Genomic DNA, 24,460 nt, shown 5'->3' with positions numbered 1-24,460 from the left:
CAGCTGCTGCTGAGCACAGAAGGAGGGATGGGCCCTATCTGTCACTGTGTGCAAATGGCTAAAAGAAGAACTGCCAGGAAAGGCCATGAGGCAGGAGGTCATTTCCATCTGAAACAGCTTCAGCCAAACAGACTCTTCTCAGGCCCAGGGATATTTTCCCTTAATCAGATTATGTGCCTTTCCTCCTCTGCTAGATGCCAAAGTATGTTCCCCTTGATGAGCGTGGCTTTTTCTCTGCATGCATAGAAGTGATTTCACAGTGTTTAATTTAAAAGTGTAACCCTTCTAAGAACTAGTTTTTCTTCTTCTTCCTCTTTTTATTTTTTTAATATGGATAAGTTTAGTTTGGATGAGCACGGGAGTGATCTTGGAGGCTACTGGAATAGAACACAGACCTTTGGAAAAGCTGACAAAAGTTCTTTCTTGCCTGCAATAAATGCTTCTTGAATGAGGAAATGTGACCTCTAATAACCTCCAGGTTCTTTTTCTTGCTTTCTCTAGCTTCCCCTGTGAATAGGAATTCACAGATCACTTGTGGGCAAACTTCATTTGTCCTAATATCTTAAGACTAACCTGAAAGTCCTTGAGGTCTGAAGGGATTGTGTACAAGAATTTGGAGCATACAGGTTCTTTTCTTTGTTTGAGATAGTTGTATATTATGTATTGCTTAGAAATATATGTTAAATTTCTGTTGGATTTTTGTCTAATACCAATATAATAAAAGTTCTTTGAGAATCTGAACTGACTTTGAACTGAAGAATTCTCTTAGGTTTTTGCTGAGATTAAATTCTTAGTCCCTACTTGACTTATCATGGCCTTAGCTAAAACTGGAAAATTCTTTAGAGATCAGGTAGTCCAAAAAAAATAGACAGACCCAGAGATATAAGGTAGCTCAAAAGCTAGTTAGTGGCCTAACAACCGAGAACATTGGGGACTCAGACTACTAGTCCAAGACACTTTCATCATATGGTTCTACTTCTCTCAGTTAACATTAAAATTTGTAGTGTGAAGTAGATGCTCTTATTATGTCCCCTTTTATAGATGAGGAAACTGAGGCCCATAGAATTTAACGGGCTTGCTTAAGATCCCACAATTAATTAAATGTCTGAAGAATTGACTCCTAGTTTGACCCTCTCCATTGGGTCATTTACTTGCCTCATCTACATCTGGAGGCAATCCATAGACTATTAGTTCATGCTTTTTTTTTTATCCTGGATTAATATGTTGAATACTTCACAGAGGCAGTTTTAAATTTTTTTTTGAGGCAATTGGATTTAAGTGACTTCCCCAGAGTCACACAGTAAGTAAGTCTCTGAGGTCAGATTTGAACTCAGATCCTCTTGACTTCAGGGCCTATGTTCCATCCACTGCAACCTAACCATCCCAAGGCAGTTTATTTTTGGAATCTGCTCTCAAACAATTGTACCTGCTTTCTTTCTGTTGGATGTATGAATATACCCATTTTGAGTTTTCATTGTATACTGGAAGGTCATTGAAGTCACAAACCCAAAGCAAAAAGTGGGGAAAAGAAAAAAAAAATAAAAAGTTATCTTTAGTCTTCCAGGCATAGCACAGCAATGACTCAGTTATCCCCTACATTGAAGAGAACCCTACAAAATGAGAGAGCCTCCCTTTCCCACTGCAAAACAGTTTGTTTTGTAATTAACTGAAGTCCTTTCAGAAATGTTAGCTCCAGGGGCTCTGACTTTAAACTTAAGCCAGTGCTTCCAGAACTATGAAAATTACAAAAGAATTCTCTATAGGTTTCAGTCCCATCTACCCTTTATAGTGAATACCTTTGATGACAATTGGCATGTCAGGACTCCAAATAAGCACAGACCTCTTGCTTCAGTAATCATATGGTTTTCAGCTAATGTTGAGTGCCACATTATATCCAATCCAAATTTAGTTAAAAAAGTAGAATTAAAAACATGCTTATCTATTCATAGAGGGGACAGTGTAAGGGACATCAATTTATTCTTAGAGTGAGGGAGACCTGAACAACTAAACCTAATCTTTCAATATTTTAGATAATTCTCTGGGATTATAAATATCTATTCATATGCACAAACACATGTATTTCTCTCTGTACATATCATATTTATATATACATATATATATAAATATACACACATATATCTCTGTATATATATGCTATATACTTATATATGTATACAAATACCTAACGGACTCATGCAAATATTTTTGGTCTTGTTTTTTTCCTTTTTCCTCTTTAAAAATGATTTATAGCCAAACCAAGAAAGACCACTGTCTGGTTCAAGCTATTGGTGTGGTAAGATTTATTAGTGCTGCCCAAAGTGCTGCTGGTTGGAAGTTTTTAATTTTGTGTGAAGCCTCATTCAAATAATGGTGTTTTGGAAATCTCCTTGAACTTGGTTTACACTGTTCTTCAGTGGTGCTTTTGTTCCCCCATTTAACCTGTGTTTTACTGGTACTCATACTCATTCATAAGATTTGTTTTTTCTTAAATTCCAACACAACCCTTAGTTTGTCATTTTTTAGCTAAAATGAATTTGTGAAGGTTGATTATGAGGAAAAGTGTAATATATATATAGTCACAGTCACAGTTCCTTTTCTTTCTTTCTTTCTTTCTTTCTTTCTTTCTTTCTTTCTTTCTTTCTTTCTTGCAAGGCAATGGGGTTAAGTGGCTTGCCCAAAGCCATACAGCTAGGAACTTATTAAGTGTCTGAAGCCAGATTTGAACTCAGGTACTCCTGACTCAAGGGCTGGTGCTCTATCCACTGTGCCACCTAGACACCCTTGTCTTTCTTTTTAAACCTAAGTTTTTAAGTGCTTAGTTGATCAATTTCTTGAATCATATTAATTATCTTCCTCTGAGAGAGTAGAGAAGAAATTTGGCCAATATATGGAATCAATACTCAAATATATCTGATTTATCCCATACAGGATATATGCAAGGTATATATATATATATATATATATATATATATATATATATATATATATATATATATATATATACACACACACTCATATATACATACCTATAAGTATATATGCACACACAGTATGTATATACGCACATGGAAATATATACGTAAAATACATGCATGCATGTATATCTTAGTCTTAGAAATGTGGCCATGTGTCTCTCTTATTTATCACTTCTAATTATTTTCCATTGCCTTTAGAATAAAGCTTTCTTGGCTAGATTATTGTGAAAGTCTCCTAATTTGGCATCCTGCCTGAAGTCTCTCACCCCTGTAGTGCTTACTGCACAAAGTTATTTGTGGGTAGCCACTTAAGCAAATTCCTCTTCTCTAGGCGGATAAGTGAAATAGTGGAGGAGTCAGGAATTCTCAGGGTTCAAATCCAACCTCAGACATTTACTAGGCATATGACTCTGGACAAGTTATTTGATCTTTTTTGTTTGCCTCAGTTTTTTTTCACCTAATAAATGGGAATAATTATATCATCTGCCTCTTAAAGTTGTTGTAAAGATAAAATGAAATTGTATTTGCAAAAATGCTTAGCATAGGGCTTGGCTTTAAGTAGGTGCCCTATCAATGTTTATTCTCTCCCTAACTTAATGTGGAATCTTTGTTCAAAGACTAAATGTATTGGGGCGGCTAGGTGGCTTCGTGGATAAAGCACCAGCCCTGGAGTCAGGAGTACCTGGGTTCAATTCTGGTCTGAGACACTTAATAATTACCTAGCTGTGTGGCCTCGGGCAAGCCACTTAACCCCATTTACCTTACAAAAACCTAAAAAAAAGACTAAATGTATTGAAGGAATGGAGTTACATCTACAGTGACATCTTATTCTAGACGGTATCCCCCCAAAACAGATGAAATCTGAAGGTATAAAGGAGTTGGTGCTTAGTAGTATAACTTCCAGGTTCTCCTCAGAGAGGTTAAGAAGAGTTAGTGGAGCTGCTTTAATCATGCACCCAAGGGGGGCAGCTAGATGGTGAAGTGGATAGAGCCCTGGCCCTGGAATCAGGAGGGCCTAAGTTCAAATCCAGGCTCAGACATTTGATAATTAGCTAATTCTATGACCTTGGGCAAGTCACTTAACCCTATTCATTGCCTTGTGAAAACCAAAATAAATCATGCACCCAAAGGTATAGGTCCATTCTTAGAGTGTAGGATGTAGTGGGGGGGGGGAGGAATTGGCAGAGGGAATGATAATTTATTAAGTACATACTTTATTCTAAGTGCTTTATAAATATTTATCTCATTTGATCCACACAATAATTGTAAGGCAGTTTCTATTCTATGATTCCCATTTTTACAATTGAGAAAACTATCACAGACATGGGACAGCTATGTTCCATGGTACAGAAGATAGCATGCTAGATCTGGAGTCATGAAGACTCATTTTCCTGAATTCAAATATGACATCAGATACTTATTAACTGTGTGACTTTTGCCTCAGTTTCCACATCTGTAAAATGATCCAGAGAAGGAATTGGTGAAGCACTCCAGTGTCTCTGCCAAGAAAACTCAAAAGATGGTCATAAAAGTTATGTCTTACTCATTCCAACATTGGTGCTCTATGCCTTTCCTACATTATGATGAGGGGACAAACAGATGCACAGACCTTTTAAGGACACCTGACTTTGTATGAACATAAACAATAAACCACCATGAAGATGATCATAGATTTTGTATCAACTACCATTTCAGAAAATGAAGTAACACCTAGAGAACTTGCTAAAGTACTTCATACAAAGATGATAACTTGGCAGCTTGGTATAGAGTGTCTTTAACACAAAGGTAGGTACAGAAGTGAATAGCAAGTTAAATTAAACTCAGTACATGTTTTAAAATCTCAACTATGTGTGAGGCACAATACTAGGTGGTGGGGATATCAAAGGTACAAAATAAAAATGTTCAGTCCTCTCAAATAACTTACATTCTACTGGGGAGGGTATATCATGCAGAGACATAAGGAAATATAGAATAAAAATGTTGAAACATATGATTCAGGATTAAGAAATGATGGTAACCAAAAGCTTATAAGTTATGCAGAAAATGCATCATGCCCATGTACCATGACCACTTTTTTCAAGAAGGTGGCCAAAGGTTTCAGCAATCTCCAAATAACAACATCGAAGCTGAAATTGATGCCTCATACAGAAGCATGCTTATGAATTTGAAAATTTAGGAAACAAATCTTTGACCCAGAAATACTTGTATTAAAGATGATTGGAGAAAAAGGAAAAGAGCTTATGTGTTCTTAAATATTTTGAGCATCTCTTTTTGTGGTAACAAAGAAGTGGTAATTGCAGGAATGCACATCAATTGGGAAATGGCTGGATAACTTGTGTTTTATGATTGAAATACTACTTTGCTTTAAGAAATGATGAAGTTGATTTTAGAAAAATACGGAGAGACTTACATTAATTAATGATGAGAGAATGTTTTAAGAACAACTTTGAGCTACTAAGTCATTTTTGACTATTATAAATACCCAAATTAACTGCAGTAGGACATATGAAGAGAGATGCTGCTTCCAGAGAAAGAACTTATAAACAGATGTATAGAATGATTTTACATATATTAATGTATTTATATGTCTATATATACATATTTGTATCTAATGATAGTCATTTCTAGGATGGGAGGAGAAAGAATAAAACAAGAAATTTACATGCTTATTTTATTATGTATTTAAAAGGAATAGCAAATTGTACATAATAAATTTTCAGTTTCATATGTAATCATCTTTTTTAATCCTACAGTTTTATGGAAATGCTTGTTTTATTTCATAAATAAAAAATGAAATAAATACATTTAAGAAAAAGAAAATTCATGATATAATTTAAAGCTTAATCTGCATTATTAACATTTTTGCATAACTTAAGTCTAGAAATCAACAAGACAATAAATCAAGTCATGATTTGTAGTGTTTGCTGATTTTTGTGGACTAAATGCTCACACTGAAAATTTAACAACCAGCTCTCTAGATCCATCATGAACAAACTCCAGCATTCCTCTGAATCTAAATTAATAGGGAGTGTTTATTTCTTAATGTGAGAGCCATTTCAGTATGCATACTATTTAGAGCAAAAATTCAAATTAATGCAAAATTATAAGAATGAATATATGATTTCATTGTGCCCCAGAATTAAAGTCATGTACTGTCATGAATCATATTTAATCCTGGGAGGATCTCAAACTTTTGGGTGTGTGCTAAATCATTCCTGACTTTCCTCTTTCCTACCAAGAATCTTAAATAAGGTGGTAATTCCCCCCCAAAAATTTCCATTATTTCAACCCAGGAACCAGTTTTTCAATATTTGTAAGAGATTTAGAATAGAATTTTTCCTTTTTTCTGCCATTCCAGCTTTTAAAGGATGAAATTAGCATGAAGGTAATTCAAGAAAGTATTATTAGCCTTTCTGCTCTTCTACCTCCCTCTCCCTATTTCCTTCAGGGAATCCTCCCTTGTAATAAAGAAAACAAGTCTAACTCTGAGGATAAGAGAAAATGAAGAAACTTAGAAAGTTTCCCTCAAGAACTTTCATTCTGCTAGGGGTAAAGGGGATATAATAAATATACAGATAAGTATAAATAGTTTAATAATTTGAGAAAATTGAATTGAATATAATTTGGGAAACTACAAAGCACTTTTAGTGAAGGATCTCAAGTTGCTTATTGTCAAAGGAGACTATGTTTTTAACACCTTCCTGGACAATTTTATTGATTGTGAATTATAAGAGAACTATGATATCAGAGAATCAGAATCATAAATGCATCAAAAAGTGATAAAAAGATTCATGGTAGATTTAAGATGACTGTGGCATATTATTACCATTGATGAAATGCCACAAGCTTAACTTGAATATGCCTTAGTTTCCTTAGCTTTAAAAATGAGGGGATTGGACTAGGCATCCTCAAGGCCCCTTGCAGTTCTATATGTGGAAGCTATGATCCTATGCTTTTGTCTATAGACTAAACACATACCCTGGCATACCTCCCAATGAATGGGGCCAACTACACAGTTTAAGTTACTTCATTAGTAGGTTTTCCCATGGAGCCAACTGCAGGTAGTGATGTGGAGAGAGCCATTCTTAATGAGGCATTAACAAGGGGCAAACCAAAGGGCTATAGCTTAGAGAAGGGAATATGAAAATTTGATAATAAGAACATCTAAATAGATTTCACTTTAAATGAAATTTATAGGTAACCCTATTCTCAGAATGACAGTGAGAGCAGAGTTTTATAAATAGTCTTTAATGCCCTCCTACTATAGTGATAGACTCAGTAAGTGGGAGAAACCTCCAGGAAGGATCTCAGATACTACTATTCATTAAGTGTAAGTTAGGTAGAGTTGAATTCTTATACAATGGCAACTACACTAAAAGGAAAGGAGACAAACCTGGCTTTGGCTAAAGCTCTGTACAAACATTAGAAGTTTTGGTCTGTCTTTAATGGTTAAGTTTCCTACATCAATACCTCCGTTGATTCACCCATAAAATAAAAGTCATAGTATTAATATCCCTTAAATGGATCTAGTAGAGATGATAATAAAAGAAAAAAATGCTTGGCATTTTTCTTGACTGTAGAGGAATATATAATATTTAAATTATCATTTTAAATAGAAAAGACCATGTTTTCTGCTTCCATGTATTCAACTGGATATCTCCCATTCCTGAAATCTACTCCTTCATCTTCATCTTCATCCCTCAGAATGCCTTATTTTCTTCAAAACTCACTCCAGTTACATTCTCTTTGAAATCCTTCCTGATGCTGCCAGATGTGAGTTCCTTTCCATCTAAATTACTTTATAGATACTTTATATCTACTACTAATAAATTGTTCCATCTTGTGCAAATCACTTAACCTATTCAACTTGTCTTCTAATTAAAGGTAAGATTAGATGATATCTAAGGTTTCTTCTATGATTTTCAAGATTGAATATTCTGGGAACATAAGTAATCTTTCCTTTTTTGGCAGGACATTATTGTTATTCTCTGACCAGAAAGAAGATTACTAGCTAGCTTCAAAGAAGGTGACATGAGGCCACTGACAAGAATGCTCTCTTCAAAAAGACTTTTATACCCTGATACATGTTTCATTGCATTTCCCATTCATTATGAATTGTAAATATTTTTCTAACAAAATTTTGAGTCTCTCTTGCTTCTGGGCACAGCATCCAAGCAGAGCCACAGCAAAACCAGCATGATGGAGATTTATAACTGGACTGCAAAACTAAAATTATTTTCCATTTTCATTAGAAGTGTCATAAGAATAGATGCCTGTAATAGCAATTTTGATTCTTCCTGATCTTCATTGCCTCATATGTAATATGAATTACAAGAATGTGTAATACTTCTCATTTGCTTTGACTTGGTAGACTACTTGGTTACATCTCTCCTTTTTCTGAGTTTTTGCTAAGCTGTGAAAGAGGAAAAGTATAAATAAGAAATTGACCGGCATGATACTGGACAGATCAAAAGAGTTTAGGATTAAGGCCTCACCAAGAGTCATTAGTGTAGAATTTTGTATACATTAAGGGACATCACAAAAGGATAGTAGAGAGTATCAGAAAGGAATAAATAGTTTGTCAGTCAAGAAACAATAAACAAGGGGAGGCTAGATGGCTTAGTGGATAGAGCACTGGCCATGGAGTCAGGAGTACCTGAGTTCAAATATGGCCTCAGACACTTAGTAATTACCTAGCTGTGTGGCCTTGGGCAAGCCCCTTAACCCTATTTGCCTTGCAAAAAAAAAACCTAAAAAAAAAAAGAACTGAGAATGCAACTGGAGGTAAAAATACAATACTTCAAGCTCCTTCAAGAGCTCAAATTCTAAGGGGGAGGGGGAGACAAAACCAAAACGTACCTACAAGATATATACAGTGTAATATCTTGTGATTGTGGGGGCTAGTGGGAAGCACCTGGAAAACATTCCATCAGAAAGTGAGATTTGAAGTGAATTTTGAAAATAGCCAAGGAAATCAGAAGGGTGGAAGGAAGGACAGAATTCCAGATAGGGGCATAGCCATTGTGGGTCAAATGATGGAGAACCAAGTGTAAGGGAAAAATAAATTAACTATTCAATTGGAAAGGAGGAAAGTATAGAGGATAGGTGTGTCCACATTGTGAAGAGCTTTAAAAGCCAAATAGAGGATTTTATATTTCATCCTGGAAGTAACAGGGAGTTAAATTTGTTAAGTAGGGGCTAGGGTGACATGATCAGACCAGAGCTTTAGGAAAATCACTTTGAAAGCTGAATAAAGAATGAAATGGAGTAAGATGAAACTTGAGGCAAGGAGACCAAACAGAAGGCAATTGTAATAGTTCAGGTGAGAGATGATGAGTTATATGAATGGAAAGAAAAGACATGTATATATGAAAGATGTTATGGAAATAAAAACACAAATCTTGGCAATAGATTGGGTATGTGAGATGAGCAAATGAGTTCAGCATGGTTCCAAGGTTGAGAGTTTGGGTGATTGGTGAGTTTAAAGTCGGGGAGAGTTTTAGGGGAAAGATAATGCATTCTATTTTAAACATGCTGAATTTGAGATGGCTATAAGATGTCCATTTGGAGATGTTTAAAGGGCAACTGGTAATAAGAGGTGAGTTTTTCTGCTTTTTTTTCTTATTTCTTTTCTTTAGTCCCTGTGTTTAGATAGAAGTTATGATTAGATAAGGTGGCAGCAAGGCAATTCGGTGGCTAGAGTACTGGACCTGGAGTCTTGAAGTCCTTGGTTCAAATATGGTCCCAGATACTTAATAGCTATGTGACCCTGGGAAAATCATTTTATCTGTTTGTCTTAATCCACTGGATAAAAGGGAATGACAAACCATTTAAATATCTGTGACAAGAAAACCCAAAGGTCAGAGTTTGACTATCCCCCTCTATCCCTGGAATTCAGATGTACTGCACTGCAAATCACTGAAAAGGACCTTAACAATGGAGGTGGAATAACTGGGAATGGTGTTTAAGTGATACTAGTGTGCTACAGGAGAGCAAAATGTAACTTTTTGATGTTCTGCATTCCAAAGATAAATTAGATGAGCAGAAAACTCATTCCCTATAACTTTGACCTAGAGTTGTATAGACTCAAGAAAGCATTTAAGATAAATTCAGGTATTCTCTATATCTCTCTTTCATCTTAGTGAGTGACTATGATGGGAAAAGAACTTGAGAGCAGCATAAGCCATCTCTAAAAGTGTCAATTACTTCATCTGTAGGATTAAATTATTTCTATTGCCACTTCTAGTACTTAGAACCTGTTCTACCCAGACTCTTTACTAGAGCAAACAGAAGCCTCTCAACAAAAGTAAATATTTATTGCTTTTGTTTCAAGTTCATTCATCTTATTCACTCATTCATTTATTCATTCATTTATTTTCAATGAACAAGTACTTTTTTACTTCCTACTTCCCCTCTTCCACTGGCAAAAAGAAGAAACAAGCAAAAACAAATCCTTTGTAATAAATCTGTATTGTCAAATAAAATAAATTCTGACACTGGCTACATCCACAAATATATCTATCTGTTGAGTCCATCACCACTCCTTCCCATAGAGGTCATGTACTTATTGAATTTAATGTTAAGATGAGTTTTTGTCAAACACTGTCTTCCAATTTCACTGAAGCAATATTCTGATATCCATTAGGAGATGAAGATACAGTATGTATTTTTGAATGCCTGTAATCCAAGGACATAGCTAGCTGTAAGAGAAGCAATCATTTTTTTTTGTTGGCAGCAGTAACTCATGGAAAGGGTCTTATTAGGTACAGAGGGGTTCTCTTCTATATTGGTGAGTAGGGCAGCTGTACTGATCAAATCACAGATAATTTCAAGTTTCCAAAATTAGAACCATGCCAACTTTTCAAAAAACACAATGTATTTTCAATGTTTTTTTTTGCTACCTTTTATCTACTAGTTGCTCCTTTGAGAAGGTGTTATGACTGTATTATAAATTCAGTGATGGACTTAACACTTGTAGTGGTAGGACAGATGTTAATGCTTTAGAATCTTGAAGTTTAAGGCTGTCACAAGACTTTTTTTCATATTTGAGTAGATTTCAAGTGGTTCTGTTACAACATGATAAATGGTATATTGTGTGACTTTTAAAGTCTTAATGTTTCCTGGAAAACTCTCATACACTGTTAAAGAGAAAATAAGATTAAACTTTTAAAAACAGACCTCAAGGGCAAAATCTACCAAAGCATAATGTCCCATCTGCTACGTGCAAGTTTTTCTTCCAAAGCATAGGGACCAATTCTAAGTTGTTTATTTCCATAAGACTTTAGCCAATTCCCCCCTGTCCTAGGATGATGATGGAGGCAGCAAAGGAATTGAGAAAGATCTAGAAATCTGATAAAATCCAATTCGGCAGATGTTTATTGAGTGCCCACAGGGTACATGGCATTGTTCTCTTTAGACCCAAACCTTTGTTTGGCTTGTGTTAATGTCTGTGCATTTTAAAGGAATGTGCTATTCCCGAATGATCTTAAGAACTCACAGTCAACTGTGTTGAAGAAACTTCTTGGTGGAAGAAATATACTTGTCCCTTGTTCCAAGTATAAGAATACTGAATAAAATGAGAGAATAAATGCAAGATTTCTTTACCTCATTGATGAAAGCAAATGGACTGAGGAACTGATAAGGAAATATCATCATCAAGATACGATAGAGTCAAAGAAAGTTAGCTTCTTCTTGGATGTCTTTCTAACTTGCCACTCAGATTTGGAGTCTGAGTGATCAGAAGAAATGACTGCTACTCCTATAGATTGTAAGGTTAGGTTGTGGGTCTATACCCCTTTTACTATAGGCCATAGCACCAGTGTGCTTCCCAATAATAATTAGCCAAGAGACACAACTAAGTCAAAGCAGAGACCTTTATATAAAGAGGGAATAGTAAGAACAGTCAGAAGAAAACAGCACAACATCTTTCTCTTTAATCATGGGACACACTGTCACATAAGTACATGCAACATCCATGGAAAGAGTGGATATATATTTAGAGCACAATAATGTTGAGAGACATATATAGAAAACCAATGTGACCAAGGAAAAGCTTGCCTTTAATGCTGCAGGATTCCAGATCCTCTCATTCCTTAAGGAGTCTTCGTGTTGTTACCTTTGGAACAATTATAGAGATATAACTATTCCCAGGAAAATCTCTTTTGGGTTGAATAGTTCAGCTGACGTCTTGGTATATATGTTTGTTCACCATCATAGGTCAAATCACTTCTAGTAGGAATAATTTTCCCTTGAATTCATGATTGACTCTATTTTCTGTTACCAAGCTTGTAATATCAATCTATTATATGTGTTTGTATTTAGAGAGGATGTCTCTCTTGGCTCTTTAAATTCTACCTCAAACTCTTGAACTGATGAACTCTTGAATTTCTGGGTAGGTGTATATCCTTGCTGATGATGCCATGGCCAATGGCAAGGAAAGGGGGGTATTCCTCTTTTCACCCTGGCTGCTTTTTGGTATAGGGGGTCATAGTATGTAAAGTTTCTTCCAAACTGACTAATTTCTCTATTTGTCAATCTTTGAAGGAACAATCAGAAGCATGCTCAATTGCCTGATCAAAGATTAGCATACCCTTCTGGTTGAATAAGGAACATGTTCATACTTTGAAAGGGATCATGGTCCCATCTTTAAGTTAAATGCATACCTCATTATTTACCCTTTATTTTTCAAGATTACATGCTAGTCTTTCTGGGCTGGGGAGGTAGTCAAGGATCAATACTCCTATAGAAATATAAGACATGATTTCATCTCCATGGGATTTATGACAATAACTCAAAGGTAATAGAAAGATGCATGGCTGACTTCAGCAGGCTCCATGCAACACACACACACACACACACACACACACACACACACACACACACACACACATACAAACATGGAATTACAAAGGAGAAGTAGTATAAATTATATCATTGAAGACACATAAGAACAAAATAGATGGGCTGCTCCTGTGACAATAGTGAGATATAAATAATGAACAAACTGCAAACATGATTGGTAATCCTCAAGATAAAAAGAAAAATGAAAGACATCCAGTATTATTAGGTGAACCCCTTCTGAAAAATGATGGGAGAACATGGACAAGAGTCACACCAGATGGACAGACATGCATTTATAGTGGTCAACATCATTGGAGAGAAAAATCTACATTGATGAGATCACAGAACTAATAAATATGTAACATGTAAAGTCTGACACTTAGATTTTTTAAAAAATGAACTTTACAAGCTCTATAAAGAGAGCATATGGCTAGACAACAGACTATATAGAAAAAAAATTGTGGACCTCAAGTAGAATATACTTCAGCAATGTTATATGAAAGCGCCCCCCCCCAAATGAAAATTTAGATTGATGTAAGGGAGACTAGTATCTAGGTAAATGCTAATCCCATTGTACTCTTAGAATTAATTTTAATGATGCTCTCCCAGAATTCTCTTTGTTAGACTTTAGTCTCTGAGACCTAGAACCCTTAAGATTAAATTTTTAATTTTAGATCCACAGAGCTAGTAAAAAGCTGAATTGTAATTTGAGCATGGAAACCAAAACAGAGCCAGGTCATAAGACTGACTTTATTTTGACTTGTTGGCCTAGGGATTTTTGCCCAAGGATAAAGGGCATAGAATAATAATGACCAATGGAATCTAACAGAACATTTATTTCTACTTCTTTCTGAAGCATATGATTGGAATTTTAAATATTCTTAATACAAAGTAAAGTGCTTCTTTGCTTTAAAGCCCTTTTGCTTGATTTGCTTTTCATATTAGACTAATACTTCCCCAAAGCAATTAACTTGCATTTCAACATTCTCTATGGATTTGATAAAAATCTCATTTGTTCTTCAAAGAGATAATTACAATTCATATTTACACAGCCATGATATTTTTATGGTATAGATCATAAGCTCCTTTAAGGCAGTATTTGTTTCTTTTTTTTGCCTTTGTATGCCCTGGACCTAGCACAGTCCTTGGTATGTAGTAAGACACGTAACATACTTCTGAATGAATAAATAGTGCTTTAAAATTGATGAAGCATTTTCTTAAAGCAATACTGATCTGTTTATTATAGAACTATTATTATCTTTATTTTGCATCTGAGGAAACCAAGGCTCACTATCTTGCTCAAAGTCACACAGCTAATCAGTATCAGAGTTAGGACTTACAACTCAGGTATTTTCCCCCACTAAGATTATCATATCATATCATTATACCATAGTGAGCATCACACGTGATCTGTGTGAAGATGAATTTTATTGGGAGATCAGACTGAAATCCTATATGTTCAATGTCTAATGATTACTTAGTACTGGTATTGAAGTTGGATTTGGCGATATCAGTTAGAGGTTAAAGTATTTTTTAGCAGAACTGAGAACTATTGTTAGGAACAAGCAAACACAGATACACACATGAAGTGAAAGAAAGTTCAAGGGACATTAGCAGAGTTTTTGAGAGAAAGTTCACATAGGGGAGCAGGGAAGAAAAAAGTAGGTTAGGACCAGATTGTAGATGGACTTGATTATTAGGATATTAAGTTGAACCATTAGGCAAAAAGATGATTGGGTTGTTGCACTTCTCAGTCAGAAAATAACATGATGAAAATACTTTTTTAGGAAGATGAATCTGTCTGTGATGTATAACACAGAACTCAAAGGCAAGGAGAACAGAGGTCTAGAGATGATGTAATATTGTCCTAATCCAGGGAAGTGAATAAGTTGAATTCAGTGACTAATTGAATATAAAAGACAAGGTTTGTGAATGATTCTAGGGTTTTAAGGAAAGCAGTAGATACCATGAACAGAATTAGGGAAGTGAGTGGGGAGAGATATATCACTGTATCTGACCTTTCCCCTTGCCAGTCTATCCTCCATGTATCTGCCAAAGAGATATTACTAAAGGACACACATCTGATTATGTCATTCCCCTTCCTGGGAAGATCCATTGGCTTTCTATTGCTTTTTGGAGAAAATACAAATTTTTCTGGCATTTAAATCTCTTTACAACTTGGTTCCATGTTATCTTTCCACGATGATTAATCACATATTCTTACTTCACTATAACAGAGTCACACTGGCTTATTTATTGTTCCCTGTACTTGACATCCCATCTCTCACTTTTTTGTATTTGCATAATTAGTTCCCCTAGCTTGGGGAGGAGAGACCTCTTCCCCTCTGCCTATTTGAAACCATAGACCCTCTCAAAGTTGAGGTCCTTTGCCATCTTTTGCAGACATCTCTCTTGATTTCCCATTGTTGTCATCTTTTCTACCCTGTCCACATTATTTTGTATTTCTTGTGTATCTAGTTTGCATTTATTGTTTGTTGTTTCCTTCCAAAAGAAAAGAATATAAACTCTTTTAAGGCACAGATTATTTCATTTTTGTCATTTTTTTCTGTTTTTCCAGTGCTAAACTATATATTATTCACTTAATTTTTCCATTTTGAATTGAATTGAATAAGGCAGAAGACAATGATTTTGTTTTTAGAAATGTCGAATTTGGGGTGACATTGGGATACTTCAAGAATATCCTAAGGAATTATGATTTTCTTGATGTATGTACACTTGCCACCAGTTCAGATTATAACCCATCTGGGATGTCTTTGTAAGCAGTCTTTGAGAGGTGTCTTAGCCTAAAAAGTCTTTCTCTTTCTGATTAATTTGGCAATGAGCTCTCTGTTATTAGCCTCAAATAGCAAGAATATACTTTGTCTTTGAAGCATTTCTAGCCTAGCAAGGTCAACCATCTTTGTTTTGCTACCTTAGACTTTGAGGACTTGGAGTCCCTAAGTATTGTGATAAGGAACTGGACTAGGACTTTAGTGAAGAGTAAGTGTGAATATCTATTAAGCAGTTGAAAATTCAGGTCTGTAATTTGAGTGAGAAAGCCAACTGAAGTATTCAGAATTCATCGAGTAGATAGTTATTAAGGAAAAAAAGAATGAATATGATCTCTAAGGAAGAGACTCTAAAAAGTATATAAAAGTATTAAAAAATGAGTCTTGGGGAAAACTTGCATTTAGGGGACAAAAGGTAGAAGAACAATTCAAGGAGTCAGAAGGAATGGTCAAAATAAGGAAGGAGGCCATTACCAAGTAAGATTAAATAGAACTACCCTTTCTCTGGGGAATGTGTATATGTGTATAGATTTGTATATGTTGTACTTATATATTTGTATATGTATATATATATATTTTATATATATAAAATCATATGGCTAAGTATATAAAATCTATGGATGGGGATCTATGTATCACATATACATTATTATATAGTACATATATACATATAATCATTTTGCTATATGCTCCTTAAAATAATATAAATATTGGTATGGGTCTACATATTATGTATATGCACATACAAAAACTATAGACATGTACATATATGTATGTTTCAGGTTTAATATCTATCTATCTATATGCCTATACACATACATATATATGTCTATATAAGTATAAGTATATGTGAGGAGAGAGAGAGACAGAGAGGTAGAGAGACAGAGAGAGACAGAGAGACAGTGAGACAGAGAGAGAGAAAACACAAGAGTGCAGATCAGATAATAGTTTTACCAGCTTAGGTTAGAATTTTATTTGTTTCTGGCATGCTCTATAGACCATGTCATCCATAGGAGATACTTCTTAGAATTCAGGTGACTCTTACAGATGTGCCAAGTAAAATATTCAAGGAGTTCTCAGAAGGATGTAAATTGTAGTGGTCTTGAAGAGAAGCAAGAAAATGCTTCCTCCATGACTTTAATATTTAATATTTTTTCTTTTCTCCTTAAATAAAATAATTTTCAATGACTTTCCTTGACTCTGTGACAGAAACTTCAATTTCTTTCTCAGTATCCTACCATCTAATAGGCTTGTTTGGGGCTTAAGACAGGAGTCCCAGGTTCAAATTCAAACTCTATAGCTCACATACCATTTAGCAAGTCATTAAGCTTTCTGAGACATGGTTTTCTTATCTGTGAAATGAAGATTACAAAACTTGAGTTGCCTACTTTACAGTATTGTGAGGAGGAAATGAGATCAATATGTGAAATCATTGTATATGCTGTAACCTTCAGAATGTTATATGAATGAATGAGTGGATGTTTGGATAACCAACCATTTTAAAGTATGCTTACTAAAAATAGAAAAAATAATTTATTAAACTCCTGCATGCTAGGTATTTTTTCTCTTCCCCTGCCCTTCCTCAAGGTAGAGACTGTTTATTATTATTATCATTTATTTAAATTTTCCCCTGTATTTGTTTACTCATTGTTTAGTATAGCTTAATAAATTTTTATTGATTGACTGAACATTGCTTTAATTATATGTCTGGCACCATTCTAGGCCTGGAGGACAGCAATGCAAAACTCAGAGGATCCCTGTCCTTAAGAACCCCATATTATAATAATGGCACATATCACACAAAGGAGACTAGGGAGCTGAGAAGGGAATTTTTGTTTAGGGAGTCCCAGGAATTGTGAGTGGAGTGCACAATAAAAGTCAGTTGTCACCTTTTACCATTAGAAATTATAGTATTAATTTGATTACTGTTCTATATAGAAAGAGGGTAGAATAAGTACATGGCAGCAGTGAATGACAAGATATATGTACTGAATAGTTCCTGGCTTTTTTGGTGGATAATTGAATGGGAGGTGAGAGGAGTTCTGAGGCTAGATTCTGGGATGATGTAGGTGAGTTTGCATCCACTTGCCCATTAATCAGAACAGAGAGCAGAAATCTGAGCTGAATGTTTGAGCATACTTTATCCCCTAAATCAAATCAGCTAGTGCTTATTATTATCTGGTTGGTATTATATACTCTCTATCAGTTGACATCACAATCATACTTTAATGACCAATATAATGGGGTCCTTATCATTAGAATCACTTAATGTTGGGCATGCTATGGGAGAATTCCTGTATAACTTAGACTAAATGACTTCTGAGATTCCTTATGTAATTCTGAGACTGGGTGATTCTGAGCTCATATCTCACCTCTTTTGTACTTACCTTTCATTAGCATTTCAATCAATCAATAAATATTTATTAAATATCTACTTATGTGCTGGGCATTATGTTAAGAACTGGAAACAAATGCAAAAATGGAAGAATTCCTTTTAACAAAGTGCTTCCATTCTGTTAAGGGGACAAATATAATAATAAGTATATATAAGTATATGTTTATAAGTTTATATAATTGAGGAAACAGACATTAGCACTTGGGGGAATCAGGAAGGGTTATTATAGAAGGTCACACTTGAAGGAATAAAGGGATTCTGTGTAGTGAAGGAAAGGAAGCAGAAATTTCATTTGTGAAAGATGATCAGGGCAAGGGAATGGAGATGAGGTTGGAGACTTAGGCATGACCCAAGAAAAGGAAATTTTCTCTGATCTCTCTTATTACTAGTGACTTTCCTTTGTCTTTTTTTCCAATTTATTCTATCTCCTGTTTGTAGATAGATGTTTGTGTATTGCCTCCTCTATCATTAGATTATGAGTTCCTTGGGACAATCTTTTGTCTTTTGCAAAATCACTCTGTCTTCAGGTTATAGCACATAGTAGGGGTTTAATAAATTATAATTGATTGACTAGACTATAGAGTATAAGAGGGTAGTAATGCAAATTGAATTTGGAAAGATTGGAAAATATCTGGTTGAAAAGGACTTTAAAAGTCAAATAAATGCTAGGAGTGTTAGTTCATGCTCATAACACTGCTGCTGAGGAGGATGAAGCCAATGGATCCATTGAACTCTGGATTTCTAAACTGCATCAGGGAAAAGAAAATGGTTAATCCCCTAATGCTGAGAGATCCCAAGAAAGGGGGTCACTAACCTGCCTAAGGAGGAACCAACCAATCCAAATTGTAAATAGAGCAGCTCAAAACTTCAGTGATGATCAAGAGTACAAAGGGGTCTGGAAGTAGCCTTTGCATTTGCAACTTTGATAAGATAGGGAATCTGGGTCTCTAAGGCAAGTAAAAAAAGGAAGTGGGGGAGGGGAAATAGATGAGGTTATATTTAGTCCTTAACACATTATTAGTCTCTAGAATTTATTGAGTAGTGGAGTAACATGGTCAGTTCAGGTGGACTGTAGATGATATTAAAGAGAATATGGTAATTGAACTAAGAAAGAGATAATGATACTTGTAATACTTAACAAAGTTGGGTTATTGTGAGAATCAAATGAAATAATATGTATAAATCACTTTGCAATCCTTACTCAAAATACTTAAAAGAATTTGTAATCTCATCAATTCAGGAGAGAGATCCCAGGAGATCATTATAGATCCTAATGTCTGCCCATTCTGCATAACTCTCATTCTTCTTTTCCAAAACGTTTACCATAGAATCTCTATCCAACATGCTGGAAATCTAGGGTACAGATAGAGCTCTAAGAATAGCACCAATAGTTATGATAATATCTCATTCAAATAAGACATAAGTTAAACAAAATTGTAATCCTTAAAGTATGACATAAATAACAGCTGTAACTACTATCACTATCAATATTATTTTGGAGGAAATGACATCATCATCATCATCATCTGAGAGAGAGAGCAAGATAGCAATTTGGAGACTTAAAGATAGAAAAGAGGGATTAGAATAGTAGTTGCCATCAATGTGACAGAATCAATAATGAAAGACTTGAAAGTGTTAGGTGCTAATGGGCCCATTCAGTGGAATTCTAGGATTTCTCAGTGGGACCAAAAAAGAGCTATAACTTGGACAGGTTGACCGGGACTTGCTTTAGAATTTTAATATGACAATGTGCTACTAATTTTCTATTGCACAATATCAATAATTCTTGGTCTTCCACTGACTCAGCTCCTTCACCTATTCATAGGGTCTTATGAACATAGCAGCTCTTTCCTAGAATCCCCCTTTTTCTGCATCATTGCTGCCTTCATCCCTCTGAGAACCAAATCATGGGGATTCTGACTAGAATATTTGTAGAATGTTCCACCTGTTCTTCTGTTGCTATTATAATCACTCAGACCAGTACTCTTATCAAACTTTTCACAGGTGATACTTGTGACACTATTCCTGATAGAGGGATTCTGGAGGCTCTGTCTTCCTCCATCAATGAGAGCTTGAGTCCTGAAGTTTGTACATCCTTCTCAATTGAATGTGTAGTAAGTGTAATTATCCAATCTGCAAGTGCAAAGGCTACTTTGGGAGCTGTGTGGTTTAATGACTTGTGTGGTTTAATGACTTGAAAGATTCCTAAACCAGCTCCTGAAATACCTGCTAAACCATTTCTAAATTTAACCATAAAATGCTGAGCAAGGCTGAAGAAGGCAGTTCTATTACTTCCACTGAAGTCCTCCTCCCAGGGATATGATGTTAAAGGTTTTTACAATGAGTTCTCTGAAAACTCATCATATATTTTTCATTTCCCCATTTTCTCAAGTCTAGACAATCAATAAAATAAATCAAGCTTGTAGCTTTTTCCAGTTTCCAAGGGGTAAACAATCATGTTGAACATTTTACAATGGTGTGATTTGACTTGGTACATCCTTGTCTCCTTTTGAACTTCCTTGGGGTGTTACTTAATTCTTTGCAGCCTTGTCAGCAGAACCCAAGTTCTAATAATATCTACCAAACTGGAAAAGCTACTCTTATGGGATTTGCAATGAAATCTGTGTCTATCCCCTTGAAGACAGACTAGCTAAGTATGGAAAGACTCATCAGATGAAGATTGACTACCATATGATGCATTGTTTGGTTCTATCAACTCATGAAATCATTTACCATGGTCTGGAGGGTTTGGGATATACATGCTCTGAAAATGGAATATCCACATTAATGAAATCATAACTCTTTTGAAATGGTACTCCCATGTTGTGACAGATAAGATACAATTTTTTTCAAACTTAATTTATGGAAATTAAATGAAATTGCCAAGAGGTTTCCATTTGCTATATGCCTTTTTTTTATACTCAACCTTGGGGAAAAAACATTATGTGAATATTCTGGTTAATGTTAATATTATTCAATATTTTGTTGTAACATATCCATACAAACAGATAGAAAGATAGATTATATAGATAGATATGGGTTTGATTAGTTAACTCATTAGGTAACTCTAAATCCTTCAATAAGCCTTGGGTAAATTCATATACTACATTCCCAAATCTTTTAAAATTCATTTAAAATGAGACATAGAGGCAAGGTAGAGCTTGAAGGATGAATCTCAAGTCATTTTTGAATTTAGTTGGTCTGGAGAATCTTGGCAGAGGGAGGAGAGATCATTTCTGTTGTGGGGCAGGGAGGCACCAAGATGGAAGACATCACTATAAAATGCTTACATTACCATTTGATTTTTTACTATTTACATAATTGCAATTCATTCCTCTGCCCATTTGTCTATATTTACACATTCATACAGGTTTTTTTTTTAGACATTAGAAGAATTCTCTTTCCCTCCCCAGCTTGATAATGGAACAATAAAAATGTCTGTGTGCCAAATGAAAAACACAAAAGATTCTCAAAAAGAAAATAAAAGTATTGTTAGTGGTGGTGGTGATGATGATGATGATGATGATAAGGAGGAAGAGGAGGATGTTTGTCCTTTACTCTGAAGAATATTATGACATCAGGAAGGTGATGCGATGACAAGTGCATGAATTGGAATTGAGTGAAGGGGAGCTATGCTAATTCACCAACACCAGTTTCACTTCTAGAGCCACCTGAGACCACTGACTAGATATGAATCAGGAAGACTGAAGATGAACCTGGATGCAAGACTTGTCCAAGGTCACATAGCTTGCAAGTGTCAAATTCCTGAGAGTAGATTTAAACTCAGATCTTTCTGATTCCTGGACTACCTATCCTCTGCATTACCTAGCTTCTCCTACCTAGTTGATAGTCATGGGAAAAAAAGAAAGAAAATAATTTTCCTATTAGGAAATGTCCTCTTTATTTTTCTCCTTGTAAATGATCTTGAATAGTCTAAACTGACAGGAAGCCAGAAAGCCTAAATTTCTCTTCAGCAATATGATCATCTAATAGTATTTTACTGGGTTACTTGTCTGGCTGTGTCATCTTTCTTATATCTTGGTCCAAATTCACTTCTTTAGAAAAATGAGGATAAAATTTAGAGGCATCAGGAATAGTGTACTTAAGAGAATGAAAATCAATAATGAAAATGACAATTGTCACTTCCTTGACATCCCTTGGTTTTGCCCTTTTGGAGGAATTGGGAAAGCCTGATGTTATAGAAAAAAAAAACATCAAACTTGAAGCTGAAGCCTTGGGTTTGAATCATAGTTGGCAGCCTTTTTAGCTGTGTGACCTTCGGCAAATTACTTAACCTCTCTGGATTTCAGTAAAATGAAAAAAAAATTCAGTGAAATGTTGTGAGACTTGAATGAGATGAACGTACTTGATAACATTTTGTAAACTGTGAAGTCTAATAAAATGTAAGCTGTTGTTTTTGAGGCAGAAATGTAGCTTGTTAGCTCTTTTCTACTTCCAATTTCTTAGACACTGGGATAAAATAAATAGAATCAGCAGTGAACAAAAAAAAACCCCAACCCTAGTAACTGGTCAATCAATCACCAGAGTAGTGAATTACACAGAAATAAGTTTCCATTTTCTCTGATGAATTATCTCTGACTCTGGCTATCTGATTAATTACAGTTTATAAATTGAAACTAGCTCCTCAGAGGCAGGATCCCACTAAGATTTCTCTTACAAAGCTTCCAATGAATTCTATCAGTTACTTTAATCATGGATCACTATTTAATCACAGGTCTCTCCTTTTATGCAGCATCTTAGAAAGGAGCTATTGAATAACCTGTTAGAAGCTGCTGATGCTTTGTTTTTCTTAAAAATATCATGCATGTGTCCTTCTAGAAGGTGAATTTCAAATAGAAACTTTTTCAACTCTTTTTTATTCCTGTTTATGAAAAATCATACCTTCCTCAGTTCCAAAGACTTCACTTCACATCTCCAGTGACATCTTGATGTCTTACCTTGAGATAATTGGACTACCTTCTCTGGGTTTGGAGAGAAAGTTTCCATGGAGAACCTCATTTCTCTCACTCTATTCAGGAGACAGGTTCCTAAGAAGTAGCATTATTTCTAAAGAGTGTTTTTTTGTAATCTATAACTGTCTTAATATTAAGAAGAATAGGAATAACAATAGAAAAAAGATTTTATATTTTTAAAAATTGTTTTTAATGAAGCAAATCATCTAAATCATAGAATTAACTAACAAAATGCATAGTCATCTTTTTCCCTAGGATGCATAAGGTCTAGAAAAGACAAATAAATTATGATTTATACTGAATTTGATTGATCGAGTCAGTCTGCATATTCATTACAAAAATCCCAGACTTGTTCCACTTTTCTTTTTTAGTATTTTTTCTGAATTGATAAATCTTTGTTCCACTTTAAAAAATGTTTTAATTTCTTATGAAGAAAAATATTTCCATAACAGCCAAATAAAAAAAAGATGATTGCACATGTAACTGCAAACCTATTATGTACAACTTACTTTTCCTTTTAAATATTCAGTAAAGTTAGCATGTAACTTTCTTTTTTTTCCCTTTTTCTTCCCTCTCCATCTTCCCCAAGATGGCTACCATTAGGCACAAATATGTATGTATTTATGTATATGTGTAAAATAATTGAATAAATATTTCTATTTATCAATTCTTTCTTATTGCAAATAGTGTCTGGCAGCAAGGAAAGAGAGGGATTTTAAATAAACCAGTTAATCATGGTGAATTAGAAAGGATGTTGCATTAAAAGTAATGAAACCTGTGTTCAGATCCTACCTCAAACACTAGGCAACTCATTTATGCTGATTATAAATAGGGATAATGCTTATGTTGCCTACCTAAAATACAGAGTTACAGTAAAGAAATTCCTTACCACCTTAATGTACATCATAAATATATGTTCTAAGGTTGAATTTATTCTCCCTTCTCTAATGCTCTTAGGGTCCAAAAGACGGGTAGGGAAGCTATGATGGCATTTTGGACATCTTTGATAACAAAGGAAAAAGAATCAACCAATCAGGCAAACCAGAAGTATTGGGAAGCATTTTGGTGGCATAGTAGAGCCCGTCTCTATATCAGGAGGACTTTTGGTCCAATCTCACCTCTGACATATTCTAGGCACTTGTTACTTAAACTTTTAGTGCTACAAACAACTATCCAAGGGGATAAATGGAAGAAAAGGTATAAATCTGCACTTATAAAGGGACTTTTCTCATCTGGAAGTATCCTATGCCAATGAAATCATTCCCCTTTCGATATTCTGTTTTATCCCTTTGTCAGACAGGAACTAAAATTAAAAGTCTCTGAAAAAGAATCAAAAGCACTGATTTCTTTTGACCCCTCTGTAGCAAGATCTGATCATCTCCTTATGCAACTGATTGTTTGAAGCAGAACACTTCTCCTTCTAGGTAATATTGCACTAGTATCAATCAATCAATCAATCAAGCATTTATTAAATGAATGTTTTGTTCC

This window comes from Macrotis lagotis, chromosome X (assembly GCF_037893015.1).
Source record: "Macrotis lagotis isolate mMagLag1 chromosome X, bilby.v1.9.chrom.fasta, whole genome shotgun sequence".
NCBI classification, from domain to species: domain Eukaryota; kingdom Metazoa; phylum Chordata; class Mammalia; order Peramelemorphia; family Peramelidae; genus Macrotis; species Macrotis lagotis.
The sequence above is the reverse complement of the archived record's forward strand: the minus strand, read 5'-3'. Positions refer to the sequence as shown.